The 9,283-nt window shown below is 32.7% G+C and overlaps 1 protein-coding gene and 1 pseudogene across 1 annotated transcript in view; one reads left to right on the top strand and one right to left on the bottom strand.

Moving 5' to 3' along the window:
- Positions 1-9,283, top strand: part of LOC125845351 (uncharacterized) — a 174,941-nt gene that overhangs the window by 68,259 nt on the left and 97,399 nt on the right. The window lies entirely within an intron of this gene.
- LOC125845357 (8-hydroxygeraniol dehydrogenase-like) lies at positions 5,786-8,123 on the bottom strand (annotated as a pseudogene).

Genomic DNA, 9,283 nt, shown 5'->3' with positions numbered 1-9,283 from the left:
TAAATTTTTGGTCGCGAAAATAATTTCTGAGGCAGAACGGTCCGTGACCGCTCCGCGACGCGAGGAAGGATTTTTCAAATCTTAGGAACAGATCCGCGACGCGGACTTGGTACCCAGATTCTGCCGACTTGTTCCTTCTTCGTTTTCTAGCCCCAATTCACCTAAACTCGGTTCTTTTTCTCCATATCTCTTTAAATTCAAGTACCCACAACATATACACAAGAATCTAACTCAAAGCAACTCTAATAATTGATCTTAAACTCTTAAGAACTCCTCAATCTCATGCCAAATTCAAGAACGAAAGCAATTCAAGAATACAACTCAAGAACATCAAATTCTCAATCTTTTTTAGGACGAAATTACACTGAATAAAACATGTTTGGCGCGTGGGTGAACGAACCCAACGCTGTGTGGACTCACATAACTCAAAGGATCACCCCTTGACGAAATCCATGAGCCTAGTTTCAAGAACTTAACGATTCCTTGCTCCTTCTCCTCTTCTTTTCTCTTCTCTCATAATCCTAACTTGTTTCTCAAAAGCGTAAACTGAATCCAATCAGTTTTGACCCCAACTTAATTACCAAAAATGAAATTAATTAATTGGGTGGTGAAAAGACCATAATGTCCTTCTAAAATCCGGATTGGACTTTCCTTATCCAAACAACCCAACTTTCAATGGGCATATCTCACTCATACAAACTCGGCGGCGTTGGAAAGATTATTCCAAGATCTTTCCTACGATATCTAGAAACACACCTAACTCATTCTGAGCTAGGAGTTATGGCCGTTTGAAGTTGACCAAAAACTCAAACTTAACTTAACTTAACCATTTTTCTAGATTTTTATTATTTCCAAAAATCAATCTTTCTAATTCAAGCTTTTGTTAGTATTTTCAATTTGCGAGATGTTATATTTTTGAACTTATAATATTAGTGCTATAGAAAATCATAAGCTACTGCAAGTTTTTAGAGTAATTATTTTATTAAATTATATACCAATTATTTATTTTTAATTATTTATAATCATTCTAGAAATGTAGAAACTAATTTTGGAAAGCTTGTAAAATGAGAGATATTATTATTTCCTATCATTATTTTAGCTATTATTAACATTTAGTATGACAACATTTAAAAAGTAGTCTCCTTTAAATGTTCATTGTTTTTAAATTAACGTAGCGAAGAATTTGATATGTTTTGACGTTTTGTTTATCTAAACATGTAGAATTTTGTTTTGAACCTGAAACATGTTATTAAGCATTGGGTGAATGCTATAATTTTATTTTTACTATTTAATTAATTAAATAATTATTACCTTTTAATATAATGAAGGATATATATATATATATATATATATATATATATATTATGATGATATGATATGATGATTAAATTAAATATACATATAGATTATAGATGATAAATATTATTAAATTAGATTTTTTAATTAGGAATTAATCTAAGGAAGTGAAAAATTCATTAACATTTTTATTAAAATGATACAATTTAATATTTAAGTTAAATAATTAAATGTTTTTATAACATTTTAATTTATAGTATGGATAAAATCATAATTCAACTTTTAACTCTTTTTGTTTATATATATGATGATTAAATTAAATATACATATAGATTATAAATGATAAATATTATTAAATTAGATATTTTAATTAGGAATTAATATAAGGAAGTGCAAAAGTCATTTTGTTTGTATATATGATGATATGCTATGATGATTAAATTAATATATGTATAGATTATAAATGATAAATATTATTAAATTAGATATTTTAATTAGGAATTAATTTAAGGAAGTGCAAAAGTCATTAACATTTTAATTAAAATTATACTATTTAAAATTAAATAATTAAATGTTTTTATAACATTTTAATTTATAATAGGGATAAAATCGTAATTCAACTTTTAACTTTTTTTGTTCCCACTTATAGTAATATGATGATGATGATGATGACTAGATCTGAGAAAGTGCATTGCATGTTTATCCCAAAATACTTCATATAAATTTTGTATTGCAAAATTCATCATTGTTTCGATAGGAACTGCATATTTCTTCCTAATTAAAAAAATACTTTTAACTATAAAATTGACTAAAAGTGCATAAAGTGAAAATAACTAACTATTGCACAAATTCAAATTCAAATGAGGATACTAAAATACCACATGATAGATTAATATATGCAAAGCAACAAACCATGGTAAATTCTCAATAATAATAACAACACAACAATAGAAAGTTGTACAATAACAACAAACAAGAAACATAAAGGTTAAACTAAACAAATAAAAAGAAACAAGAGAAGAGAGCATAGAGATTTTCTCATATTTTTTTCAATTGATTTAAGTGGGTACATTATTGTGTCAAGTGTCACTAGTTATAGGATAGCATTGATGAACACAAAGAGTTGTCATAAATATATTATTGATCCATTTGAGATTATCGATGAGAGATGAGAGTAAAAAATATAATGAATATAATTAGTGGGTGTAACATACATTTACATAATGATGAGTTAGTGGTAATTTATGTATATTATTAATATGATGATTTACTATTTACTATTTAATTTATCAAACAATTTATAACATTTAAATGTAATGTAGAAATAAAATTGTAATCTAAGGATAAAATATGTAAAAGAATTCAAATATATTAAATGTGTAATGGAAAATAATTATTAAAAAATTCATAGTAACTATGATTATGAAAATCATCACTATTACTACGTGAAAGATGTAAATATTATTGATTTTTTCTTGCTAATAATTACTTGCAATTTAATAATGAGTATTGAATTGTAAGTCTTGGAAATATGAGTATTAATTACAATAATACGAACAGTCAAAATTCATTGAACTCCAAAATAAATATTAAACAAAAAATAATATTTTAAATAATTTCAAGAAAATAAATTAATACCTAGAGGATATTTTCGTAATTCAACTTTTGACTTAAATTTTTTCCACTTTTATATATATATATATATATAAAAGAGAATCTGAAGCCTGCCTACGTGGCGCTATCACAAACTAGAATTCCCTTTTAATTTATTTATTTCCAAAAATATCCTTCCCTTTTCATGAAAAGTTGTGACATTTATGAAAAGTTGTGACTTATATGAAAAGTTGCGACTTTAATGAAGAGTTGCGACTTTTGTAAAAAGTTGTGACTTTCATTAAAGGTTGTGCCCTTTTCGAAGGGTTGCAACTTTTCCAAATAATTGTAACCTTTACGATAAGGCACAATAAACATTTATTCACACAATTCTTTGTTGTCTATAAATAGAGGGATTTCTTCTCATTTTAAAACAATGAAAATTCTGAAACTCTTCTTCTTCTTCTTCTTGTTCCCAATTAAATAATTGTGTACTTTGCTCCTGTTGAGTGGCTCACTGACATCATTACTTATGTTACAGATCCTGATATGTATTTTTACAGTCATTAATTTATGCTTATGTTATTAAGGATAAATGATAAGATGTAATAATTTTCAGTTCCCTTTACATTATTAATGTTTGTTACTACGTAATTTTGATGTAAGAGAATATAGTGTTTTAATTTTAATTACTAATAGCTTTAAGTATTATTTTATAAATTTTATGTTATTAAAGTAATTTTACTAGTTTCCATATAAAGTAAAATCAAACAATTTCTCATTTCACATGTTGAGTTATAATATAAACATGTCGTTTACTACTTTACATCATTCTTTTTGTGTTTTGAATAGCTGCAGCAATTTCAGTCTCTACGAAGGATAGATCTAAGTGGCTCTAAAAGCCTGAAGAAAACACCAGATTTCAAGGGGATGCCAAATTTGGAGTATTTGAATCTATATGAATGTACGTGTCTTGAAGAAGTTCATCCTTCCCTCAAGGATTGCAAAAAGCTCATGAAGTTAAATTTGTCCTCTTGTAGAAAACTTGTGAGGTTTCCATATGTTAATGTGGAATCTCTTGAATCTTTGAATCTAACTTACTGCTCTAGATTACAGAAATTTCCAGAAATCCTTGGAATAATGAAGCAGGGAACTGCCAGAAAGATTATGACGTCTTTCTCTGGGATAAGGGAACTGCCATTATCTTTCTTTGATCACCTCATGGAGCTATATTTGGATGGCATGAAAAACCTTGTATCTCTTCCAAACAGCATTTGTAAGTCGAAAGGTTTGGTGAAGCTATCTGTGACGGAGTGCTCAAAACTTGAAAGCTTGCCAGAAGAGATAGGTGATTTAGAAAACTTGGAGGAGCTTTATGCCGACTATACTCTAATCTCACGTCCTCCGTCTTCCATCGTCCGGTTGAACAAGCTTAAATCATTGAGTTTTCGAAAAGGAAAATCAAAAGATGGAGTGTACTTTGTGTTCCCTCTGGTGAATGAAGGGTTACTCTCATTGGGATCGCTGGATCTCAGTGGATGCAATATAATAGATGGAGGACTTCCGGAAGACATTGGATCCTTATCCTCTTTGGAAGTGTTGAATCTCGACGGAAATAATTTTGAGCATTTGCCTCAAAGCATATCCAAACTTGGTGCTCTTAGATACTTGGTGTTATCAGATTGCAAGAGACTTACACAGCTGCCAGAATTTCCAAAGCAATTACACAGAATAGAAACAGATTGGAGCAATGATTGGATCTGTAATTCCTTGTTTCAGAATATGTCATCATTGCAGCATTACATCTGTCCTTCACATTTCTTGAGACTAAGAGTGTTTTGGAGTTTTGCGGAGTATATCCCAAGTTGGTTCAAATATCAGGGAATGGGCACAACAAGGGTATGGGCACAAGGCTATCAGGTAATGGGCACAAGGGTATCAGTCAATCTGCCTGAGAATTGGTATGAACCGGATAAGTTCTTGGGGTTTGCTGTATGTTACTCTGGCTATTTAATTAATTGGATCACAGCTTATTTGATTCCCTTATGTGATGATGGGATGTCGTCGATGACCCAGGAATTTGCCTTATCCAACCATTCAGATGAATCTAAAATTAATTTTTTGTTGGTACCTCTTGGTGGCTTATGGGATGCATCTAATGCAAATGGAAAAACACCAAATGACTATGGCATTATTCGTTTAGTTTTTCGAGAAAAGGTGAAATTTGGAGTTCGTTTGTTGTATAAAGATGAATCTGAGCTTTGCATTGGGATAAGGAAGAGCAGATATGAAGAAGAGGCCACTTGCTCTAAGAAACACTTTAAGCTGAGTAGAGTTCTGGGTTTCGCTCACTGCTGGAGGAAGAAGAAGAACGCACAGGGTCGGGTCAAGCTGTAAATTTGGTGTGCTGCGCGTGAATTGGGATGGGAACTTGGGTTGACTGGAATAAAAAAGAGGCCACCTACTCCTCTTCTATGAAGCTCTTTCCCACAAGCTCGGGATTATAGCTTAAATATAGGTAGGTAGATACCTCATGAAATTGTGTTCTCTATTTATATATAAATTATTTCTTCTCATTCTTTCTTCTATTGGCAATAGGTGATGTACGTATCAGTAATCAGCACCGAGTTTGGGTTGGCAAAAATTCATTCTTTTTAATCACATTTTCCATTTCCTGACAAATACATAAATTGCAGAAGCTTTGGAATCCAATAATTTCTCCCCAACCATCAAGTTCTACTGAAGTTGCATAGTCTCCTTTGATATCTACTGTAAAATGTTACATTCTTATTCTATTATAATAAGTGCAAGAAACACATTTGATTAATCATCTCTGAAATTGATGTAATCTAATTAGCAAAGAAACATTGCTATATAATTGAACCCCTTCCTATTCTCATTTCTTGTTCAATGTATTGCCAACGTCGAGCGCGAAACGATATTTCACATCTGATTTCAGAAGACGTTCCGTAGTCCATTGGCATGACTTCAATATCTGGTGTTATGTTATGCTTTGCCGCAAAATCCAACATTTCTCGAGTCTCTTTCATACCTCCTATGCAACTTCCAGCCACTACCTTCCTTCCTGTTTTCCACATTATTATATATACAAACTTTAATAAAGACTGTCTGATGCACTAAGCTTTTACTATATGCGGGAAGAGCCACACTATATATACTTTAATCTAAACTTTATTATTGAAATCGTTCATAAGAAATTATTGTCCGATGCTTACCCATAAGTAGTGGAAACACGGGCAACTCCACCGGTTTTTCTGGTGCACCAACCATAACAAGCTTACCATGAGATTTCATCAACATAAGCAATGGAAGAATAGGGTGCACCGCAGAAACAGTGTCGATAATCCCATCCAATGTGTTGAAGCCTATTCGTATATAATAAATAATACAAATAAACAAAAGGTTAGCCCCCATTCTCGTGTTTAAATTGTTAAACTTGCATAATACTTAAGCTTTTAGATAAGATTGTCGCACACTTCAACACGAAACCAGAGCTGGCGGAGATCGTGAGTTCAAAATTCTCAATACCACCATTGTCAAAAATAGAATTTAACGTGCTTGACTCATGAAAAAAGAATCAGGCAGGGGTGTGTTGAAGACACTAATAACTAAATAAAAGTGCTCTCTCAAACAGATTAAACATTCAGATAAGATAATCACAGAATTCAATGATAACGAGTTATTATATTCACCTTCATTTGCTCAGGATCGCGACTGATCAAGAAAGAATCTGCGCCCAAACGCTCAATTGCTTCTTGCTTCTTATTAGCAGATGTACTAATGACAGTCACTTTGGTTCCGAATGCCTTAGCGAACTTAACAGCCATATGTCCGAGCCCTCCAAGACCAACAACACCAATGTGCATTCCAGGCTTGTCGAGTCCAAAATATTTCAAAGGACTATAAGTAGTAATTCCAGCACATAGTAGGGGAGCAGCGTCCATCGACAAGTTTTCAGGCCAACGTACTACAAAATGCTCATCGGATAGCATCATGTCGGAGTAACCTCCAAACGTGAGGGTTCCGTCTAAGCTATAGCCGTTGTATGTAGGAATCTGACGAGGACAGTAATTTCGAGATCAACACTACAATTCTCACATTTTCGACATGATCCTACCATACATCCAACACCTACTTTGTCTCCAACCTTAAATTTCTCCACCTTGCTTCCCACCTCAGTTACAACATCAACAACCTCATGCCTGCAATTATATTTACAATTATTTACACTCACGAGTAGATAGAATCGACACAAATTCCGCTAATTTTATTCCCTCTGTCCCAGACTTTCCTTTTTAGTCAGTCCCAAATATAACGACACATTTCTATATTAAGTGACAATTTAACCCTTAATGAAATGATTTATAGTCACACAAATTTCTATCATTCGTTTTAAATCACAAGTTTTAAAAGTCTTCCTTTCTTTCTTAAATTCCATACCGAGTCAAACTAACTATTATAAAATGGGACAGAGGGAGTAACATGTCCCAACAACTCAGGATTTACTGAGGTATCAAAAGCTAAAAATGGCCAATTATAGACTAAGAATCAAATCAGGATTGCTTTCAAATCCAAAATATAATGTGAAAAATTGAAAAGATACAGAGAACAAGAAAACTAGCTAGTAAATGTTCTTCGCCGAAAAATTACTCATGTGTGTATATATATATATAGTGAATGTTGAATCCTGTTAGCTTCTTTGTGCCTTAATATTTTTGAATCTCGTTAGTGAAAATTCTGGTTAATATTTTTGGATCTAACAATTAAAAAAAAATTGAATTTTTTTAACCAAAGATAAAAGAAAATAGACAAGAACAAATCAATTTACCCAGGCACCATAGGGTACTTGCTATTTCCCCATTCATTCTTGGGTTGATGAAGATCAGAATGACAAATTCCACAATACATAACTTTGAATTGCACATCTTTTTCACCCGTCACCCTTCACCATTCAACAAGAAAAGTTACAGATATATATTGTTCAATAAACATATCAATATGTTTGAAATTGATATACACAATATATACACTATCGGTGTAGACATGTTGTGTAGATCTCATTCATATAAAATATACACTATCTATATTGTCAATTGATATAACGTAAATCCGAAAAGATGGTACCTTCTTGAAAAGTTGAAAGGAGAGAGTACCCCAGAAGTATCTCTAGCTGCCCATCCAAATGCCTTAACATTTTCATGTGCTTTTTCCATCTTCTTGATTTTTGTGTATTTTTGGAGATATTATTATTATTTTTATTAGAACAATTAATTTGAGTAAAGTTATAGTCTAATGTATTGATTTTTCATTTCACTAAATAGGCATTTGAGTTGATGGCTAATGACGTAGTCGATGAGGTATGAAACAAATGTTATCTGTAACATCCGGCAATATGAAATAATTGAAGAGGCTTAGAATTGGAAATTTTCATTTTTGGAAAGAATTTAAAGTTTTGGAAATTTTGGCTGAGTATGGAAAATGTGAAATTTTGGCCAACTTTGAACAGCCATAAATTCTAGCTCAGGATGAGTTAGGTGGAATTCCAGTTATGGTTGCAAAGTTCGTGGAACGACCTTTCCAACGCCACCAAGTTTGCTCGATTCCGAGTTCGTATGAGGGAGTTATGACCTTTGAAAGTTGGGCAGTTGACAAGGAAATCCGTCTGGGAATCATTAAGGGCATTTTATTCTTTTCCCTAGCCAATTCTTTTGAGCTCATATTGTTGTATTAGGATGATCTTTGGATCATTTTTGTCCCATTTTTTTTTTGAAAGAGAAAGAGTTAGGGTTCTTGAGATTGAAGAAGAGAAGAAGGAGAAGAAGAAGAAGAGAAGAAAGAGGAGATTTGTCAAGACCATTGTGGATTTTCGTCGGGGGTGATCCCTATCAAGGTATGTGAGTTTTTCGTGTGGGTTGATCCTTTCCCTCACACACACCAAGTTTATTCTATGCTTTGAGAAAAGATTGGGAATTGTTGTTGAAGTGTCAAAGTTGTTAGTTGTTGTTGATATTTTGTTGAGGTTGTTGAAGTTATTGTTCGTTGTGAGGCTTGATTGGGTTGTGCATTAAGTTGAAACCTATTGTATGTTGAGGGGATTATGATTCTAAGAGCTATGACCCTTTTAAAGGTTGATCCACCATCGATTTGCAGAAATTTCTGGGCTGTCGATCCCCATCTACGGGACTGACCTACGGACCGTAGATCGATCGACGGTCCGTACTGGTCAACCGTCAATCGGAACAGAAGTTGGTTTTTGGGGCATCGATCTACGGTCACGACCTACGGTCCGTGGCCTGACCTACGGATCGTAAGTCAGGACCGTAGGTCAACACTTAGTCTTTTTCTTAAATGAATTCTGGGGAAAATCTCTGAC

Source organism: Solanum stenotomum, chromosome 11, assembly GCF_019186545.1.
Source record: "Solanum stenotomum isolate F172 chromosome 11, ASM1918654v1, whole genome shotgun sequence".
Classification (NCBI taxonomy): Eukaryota; Viridiplantae; Streptophyta; class Magnoliopsida; order Solanales; family Solanaceae; genus Solanum; species Solanum stenotomum.
This window is presented reverse-complemented; position numbering and strand designations above follow the sequence as displayed.